The sequence below is a fragment of the Oryctolagus cuniculus genome, chromosome 20 (genome assembly GCF_051225735.1).
Source record: "Oryctolagus cuniculus isolate XC-2025 breed Fujian yellow rabbit chromosome 20, ASM5122573v1, whole genome shotgun sequence".
Taxonomy (NCBI): Eukaryota; Metazoa; Chordata; class Mammalia; order Lagomorpha; family Leporidae; genus Oryctolagus; species Oryctolagus cuniculus.
The window spans coordinates 10,310,436-10,317,823 of NC_142886.1; positions in this window are offsets into that span (position 1 = coordinate 10,310,436).

Sequence of the window (7,388 nt, forward strand, 5' to 3'; positions counted from 1 at the left end):
CATAGCAGAGAGCTGGATTGGAAGTGGAGCACCCGGGACCTGAACAGGCACCCATATGGGATGCTGACACTGCAGCTGGTGGCTTTACCTGCTATGCCACAGGGCTGGCCCCTTGTTTTAGGACAATATCACTCGCGTGTTGTCTGCCCAGCACTGAGATCAGTATTGGTGTCCGTGCCGGGGCGCACAGTGGAGGGGCAGTGCTTTTCCAGACACTCTCTCTGCAAAGAAACGTCTCTAGTCATTTCCTTGAAGTTCCTTGCTTCCTGTCCACACTCCTGTCTCCTGCCACCTGTGACGTCATCCAGAGCAGCACTTCTCAAGCACGAGTATCAGGATTCTCCAGAGAAAAAGAACAGGAGTCCACGGCAAGTGTGTATTAGGGAGAAATACGCGTGATTTCCAAAGGTTTTCACCAAAATACACTTACCTTTTCATTCCATTTTCCCATAAGCTTAAAAACATTTTAATTCGAGAGACAAAAGCTCCCATTTGCTAGTTGACTCCCTAAATGCTCACCGTGGCTGGGGCCAGATCCACTGAATCCAAGAGCCAGAAACTCCGTCCAGCTCTCCCATGTGGATAGCAGGAACCCAGCTACTTGACCCATCACCCATTGCCTCCCAGGGTCTGCATTTAAAGGAAGCTGGAATCAAGGATCAAACCCAGACGCACTGATGTGGGACATCAGCATCGGAAGTTCAAGGCCAGACACACCCCACCCTGCCTGAGCTGCTCGCAGCACAGAGCAGTTTATTATACAGAACTGACTTGGCGCCAGCATTGCACAGCAGGTGGAGACACTGCTTGCGAGCCAGCGTCCCACACTGGAGCGCTCATGAGTCCCAGCTTCTCCACTTCTGATCCAGCTCCCCGCCAATGTGCCTGGGAAAGCAGTAAAATAAATAAAATAATGGCCTAAGTACTTGGGCCTTTATGGCCCACGTGGGAGACCCAGATGGAGTTCCAGGCTGTTGACATTAGTCTGGCCTAGCTCTGGCTGTTAGCCTTTTGGGGAGTGAACCTATGGATGGAGTGTTTCTCTGTCTATGTCACTTTGCCTTTCAGATACATAAAATAAAATTTTTTTTTGACAGAGTGGACAGTGAGAGAGAGAGAGAGAGAGAGACAGAGAGAAAGGTCTTCCTTTTGCCGTTGGTTCACCCTCCAATGGCCGCCGCGGGCAGCGCACCGTGCTGATCCGATGGCAGGAGCCAGGTATTTATCCTGGTCTCCCATGGGGTGCAGGACCCAAGCACTTGGGCCATCCTCCACTGCACTCCCTGGCCATAGCAGAGAGCTGGCCTGGAAGAGGGGCAACCGGGACAGAATCCGGCGCCCCGACCGGGACTAGAACCCGGTGTGCCGGCGCCGCAAGGCGGAGGATTAGCCTAGTGAGCCGCGGCGCCGGCCTATAAAATAAATGTTTCTTAATTAGCTCATACAATTATGGAGGCTGAGAAGTCCCAAGCTCTGTAGTTGGTAAGCTGAGAACCAGGAGTGCTGACAGCCTAAAGTTCCAGTCCCAAAGCTGGCACACTGGAGACCCAGAGAGCGCATGTTTGGGTCTGAGTCCGGTCGGGCAGGAGGAGGTCTCCTTTTCATTCTGTTCAGGCTTTCAGCTGGTCGAGTGAGGGTCACCCACTTGAGGAAGGGGGTTCTGCTATACACTCGTCTGCAGAGTGCAATGTTAATCTTATCCAGACACACCTTCACAGATGCCCCCAAGGAAATGTTTGATTAAATCCCTGGGTGATTTATGGATCAAATCGACACATAAAATTAGCCGTCTCACAGGACTGTCCCCTCACCATGGAGCCGTGTGCAACGCGGGGAGGGATAGCGGCTGGAGGTGCTGCCCGCTGTGGACTATGTGGAGGACAGCCCACGACCAGCAGCGGTCCCGGCTGCCATGCTCTGAAAGCCTAAATAAACAACACCAAGAGACAATTTGGGGATTTTTTAAATCCTGGTCATTTTGGGGTGTATATTCTGATAAGGTGATGGAAATATATTAGTTCAGAAGTAAGGTCTATCTTTTACCAAGTTCCTAAAAGAAAAAAAAACATTAAAAATCAGAGATAGTTGAGTCAGCAACAACGTTTAAAATTTATTTGTATAATATCCAAATAATCTTGGAATTAAGATTATTATTTAAGTGGAAATGTGAGTGTAGGGTATGATTTGTGTATGTTCTAAGTATGGCCATAAGGTGGCGCCAATGCACCTTTTAAAAAAATACATCCTACTCAAATTCGGCATTACTACCTCATTCACTGGTAATGAACTACTTTTGGATATTGCTTCATAGCCAAGGCCAACGGGAAATCTCCCTAAAACTCCATAATGTGTTAGGTATTTAGTTATCTTGACACCCCTCTTTATTCAAGATGCTTCCAAATTACATGTCAGTACATCAGAAAACATGTCCCCCCTTACTGTGTGTGTTGCATTGAGCATGTCTGGGGATTTGTGCAAGGCATTAACAGTAAGCCTTTGGGATTTCCGTCCAATCACACTGGCTCTTCTATCTGGCATCAAACAGTCTTGTTTTACTTATTTCAGAGACAGAGATCTCCCATGCCCTGGTTCACTCTGCCAAAGTCAGGGCCAGGCCAGGCCAAAGCTGGGAGATAGGAGCTCAACCCAGTCTCCCACACGGGTAGCAGAGATCCGACCACTTGAGCCATCCCTGCTGACTCCCGTCTACAGGAGCTGGAGACGGGGGCTGGAGCTGGGGCTTGAATGTGAGCATTTTGATGTGGGATATGAGCATCCTAACTGGTGTCTTAACTGCAAGGCTAAATGCCTGCCCCTGAACTCGGTTTTAATTTTTTCTTTTTTAAAGATTTATTTATTGGGGCCAGTGCCGTGACATAGTGGTTAAAGCCACCGCCAACAACATCGGCATCACATATTGGCACTACTGGGAGTCTTGGCTGCTTCACTTCCAATCCAGCTGCTTGCTAATGGCTTGGGAAAGCAGTGGAAGACGGCCCAAATCCTGAGGGCCCTGCACCTGCGTGGAAGACCTGGAGGAAGCTCCTGGCTCCTGGCTTCGGATCAGCGCAGCTCCAGCCATTGCAGCCATCTGGGGAGTGAATAAACGGATGGAAGATCTCTCTCTCTCTCTCTCTCTCTCTCTCTCTCATTCTCTCTCTGTAATTCTACCTTTCAAATAATAAATTATTTTTTAAAACCAGATTTATTTATGTATGAATTTGGAAGTCAGAGTTACAGAGAGGAGAGACAGATCTTCCATCCACGGTTCACTCCTCCATGGCTGCAGCAGCCAGGGCCGAGGCAGGCTGAAGCTGAGAACCAGAAACGTCACCGGGTATGTCTCCCGCTGGGTGGAAGGGCCCAGACACGCGGGCCATCTTCCAGTGCTCATCCAGGCCATTACCAGGAAGCTGCATCAGAAGTGGAGCAGCCGGGACTCAAACCAGTGTTGGTGTTGCCGGCAGTGGATTAACCCACTGCGTCACAACGCTGGCCCCAGTGTCAACTTTTGTGTTTCATTTTTTTCTTCTTTTAGGTGAGAAAGTGAGTATTTACTTTGAGAAAATAATAACAAAACATAAACTTTAGGGGGTGGCGCTGTGGCATAGCTGGTAAAGCCGCCACCTGCAGTGCCAATATCCCATATGGGTGCCGGTTCGAGTCCTGACGGCTCCACTTTTGATCCAGTTCTTTGCTATGGCCTAGAAAAGCAGTAGAAGGCCCAAGTCCTTGGGCCCCTGCACCCATGTGGGAGACGAGGCAACTCCTGGCTCCTGGCTTCATATTGGCGCAGCTCTGGCCGTTGCAGCCATTTGGGGAGTGAACCAGTGGGTGGAAGACCTCTCTCACTCTCTCTCTCTCTCTGCCTCTCTGTAACTCTGCCTTTCAAATAAATAAATATTTTTATATATAAGATTTATTTATTTATTTATAGTATTTATTATATATAATTTTATATATTATATATTATATAATATATAATATTTTATATATATTATATATAAGTATATATTATATATAAATTATATTATATAAATAAACTTTAAAAAGCTGACATATCCACACACATCATGAATCTATAAATTATAAATCTATAAAACACAGTTTTTGGATTCATTGCCTGAAATGCCTCTATATTTTCTCCTGCTTTTTTTTAAGATCTTATTTTTATTATTTATTTGAAAGGCAGAGTTAGAGAGAGATGGGGGGAGTTAATGAGAGAGAGGTCTTCCATCTGCTGGTTCACTCCCCAAATGGCTGCATCAACCAGGGTTGGGCCAGGCTGAAGCCAGGAGCCAAGAGCTTCTTTGGGGTCTCCCACGTGGGTGCAGGGGCCCAAGTACTTGGGGCATCTTCTGCTGCTTTCCCAACCACATTAGCAGGGAGCTGGATTGGAAATGGAGCAGCCAGGACTTGAACTAGTGCCCATATGGGATGCTGGCACTGCAGGTGCCGGCTTTGCCCACTGCACCACAATGTTGCCCCCCAACTCCATTTTTTTTTTTTTTTTTTTTTTTGGACAGGCAGAGTGGAGAGAGAGACAGAGAGAAAGGTCTTCCTTTTCCATTGGTTCACCCCACAATGGCCGCTATGGCCGGCGCACTGCGCCAATCTGAAGCCAGGAGCCAGGTGCCTCTCCTGGTCTCCCATGGGGTGCAGGGCCCAAGCACTTGGGCCATCCTCCACTGCACACCCGGGCCACAGCAGAGAGCTGGCCTGGAAGAGGGGCAACCGGGACAGAATCCGGCACCCAGACCGGGACTAGAACCCAGGGTGCCGGCACCACAGGCGGAGGATTGACCCAGTGAGCCCTGGTGCCGGCCTGTAACTCCATTTTTAACATTAAATTGAAAGATAGTTGAGTGGCCGGCCCCGCGGCTCACTAGGCTAATCCTCCACCTGCGGCGCTGGCACACTGGGTTCTAGTCCCGGTCGGGGCGCAGGATTCTGTCCCGGTTGCCTCTCTTCCAGGCCAGCCCTCTGCTATGGCCCGGGAGTGCAGTGGAGGATGGCCCAAGTGGTTGGGCCCTGCACCCCATGGGAGACCAGGAGAAGCACCTGGCTCCTGCCATCGGATCAGCGCGGTGCGCTGGCCGCAGCGCACTGGCCGTGGCGGCCATTGGAGGGTGAACCAACGGCAAAAGGAAGACCTTTCTCTCTGTCTCTTTCTCTCACTGTCCACTCTGCCTGAAAGAAAGAAGGAAAGAAGGAAAGAAAGAAAGAAAGAGAAAGAAAGACAGTTGAGTAAACACTCCCGTGCTTGCTTCTTGCCTCACTTCATTCTCCACAGCTACAGCCCGTGGAGCTGACCAGTGGTATTTTCTGCAGTCCACTGGTTTTCACTGTGGTTCAGCAACCTCCTACGATCGTGTTCGTTTTCCCTTTCTCCCCTCACGTCCTTCCCTCCAGTTCCATTCTCTTGGGTTGCTGAGAGTGCTTTTCTTTTTATTTCTTCGTTTTTAAAAAAATTATTTTATTTGAAGAGCAGAGAGAGAAGGATTTCCACTTTACTGGTTCACTACCCCCAAGGCCCACAACAGCCGGGACTGGGCCAGGATGAACTCGGGAGCCAGGAGCTCCATCCATGTCTCCCATGAGTGGCAGGAACCCAAGTACTGGAGCCATCATCTGCTGCCTTATCAGGATGCAAATAGCAGGAAGCTGGGGCAGCAGTAGCTGAGACTCGGCTCTCAGATACAGGATTTGGACATCCCAAGCCTTGGCTTAGCCCACTGTTAACCCGCAACCATATGACTGCCCCCCCAGACGTTTTATTTGAAAGAGCTACGGGGGGCGGGCAGACGTATCCCCCATCAGCTGGTTCACTCCCACAATGCAAGAGGCATGAAGCTCCATCTGGGACTCCCATGTGGCTAGTGCCTTCCTCTGTTGCTTTCCCAGGTGCATTAACAGGGAGCTGGATCAGAAGTGGAGCAGCCGTACCTGAACCAGCACCCATACAGGATGCCGGCACCACAGGTGGAGGCTTAGCCTACTACACCACAGCACCGACTCTGATCTTATGAATGTATCCCCGCCTCATTTTTCTGTAGTAGAAGCCATGTACTTCTTAGTCCCAGTCATACATAGCTTTTATAAATGTGGGGGGGGGGGGTCAAGGGAGGGGCCCAACATTCACTCACTATAGCTGCCTTGTAGGGAGGGAAGGCCCTGTGATGTTGGGGAGAAAACACAGGTTACTTTGCCAAGGAGAAAATGAAAGGCAGACCAAAGATTCTCAGGGTGGGAGGCAGGGCCCAAAATATTTTTTGCTGGACCAGTTCCTGGCTCCCACACGGCTGTTTTTTCACACATGTGCAAAGCCTGGAGCTGTGAGCCCAGCAGGCCTGTCCCCTCTCTCCATCACCAGACTTTAACTGTCAGAGAATGGCCTCTGCGCAACGCCTCACTAGGGGGCGCTGCTTCCCCGAGTGTCGGGCTGGCCCCAGACAGCTCAGCTTTTCCTTAGCCTGGTTGAAACACCAAGATTAATTAATATTAATCAATCAACACTGATTGATTAATGTTAACCTGCTAGTTAGTTCATCTTAAATCCCTGGAAGAAGTAAAAATTTTCACTGACAAAGTTCTCATGTGGTGTAGATATCAGAATAAGGCTTTCAATTTCGGGGCCGGCATTGTGGGGTAGCAGGTTAAGTGGCTGTTTGCTACAACAGGTTCTGTTCAAGTCTCGGCTGCTCCACTTCCAAAACAGATCCCTACTAATGCGCCTGGGAAAGCAGCGGAAGATGGCCCAAGGCCATGGGCCCCTGCACTCACACGGGTGACCCGGAAGAAGCTCCTGGCTCCTGGTTCAGCCTGGACCAGTGCCAGCCATTGCGGCCATTTGGGGAGTGAACCAGGAAGATCTCTCTCTCTCTCTCTGTCTCTTCTATCTCTTTCTCTAACTCTGCCTTTCAAATACTTAAAAAATATATGTTTACCCCCCCCCCCCCAAAGAAATAAGACTCAATTCTACCAGGTGAACCATGTTTGTCAAATTTTGCAGAACCCTGCACTAAAATGGGTGTATTTTACTGTTTGGAAATTACATCCTACAAAGGAAAAAAGACTAGTTCCACCCAGATAAATACAGATAGGTCTTTTTTTTAAAAGATATATTTTATTTATTTGAAATAGGGTTAGAGAGATCTTCCATCTCCTATTTCACTCCCCAAATGGCTGCAAAGACCGGGGCTGTGCCAGGCCAAAGCCAGGAGCCAGAAGCTTCCTCCAGGTCTCCCACGTGGGTGCAGGGGCCCAAGGACTTGTGCCATCTTCTACTGCTTTCCCAGGCCATTAGCTGGGCATTGGATGGGAAGTGGAGCAGCTGGGACTCAAACCAGTGCCTACATGGGAAACTGACTCTGACCCCTAGAGAAGTC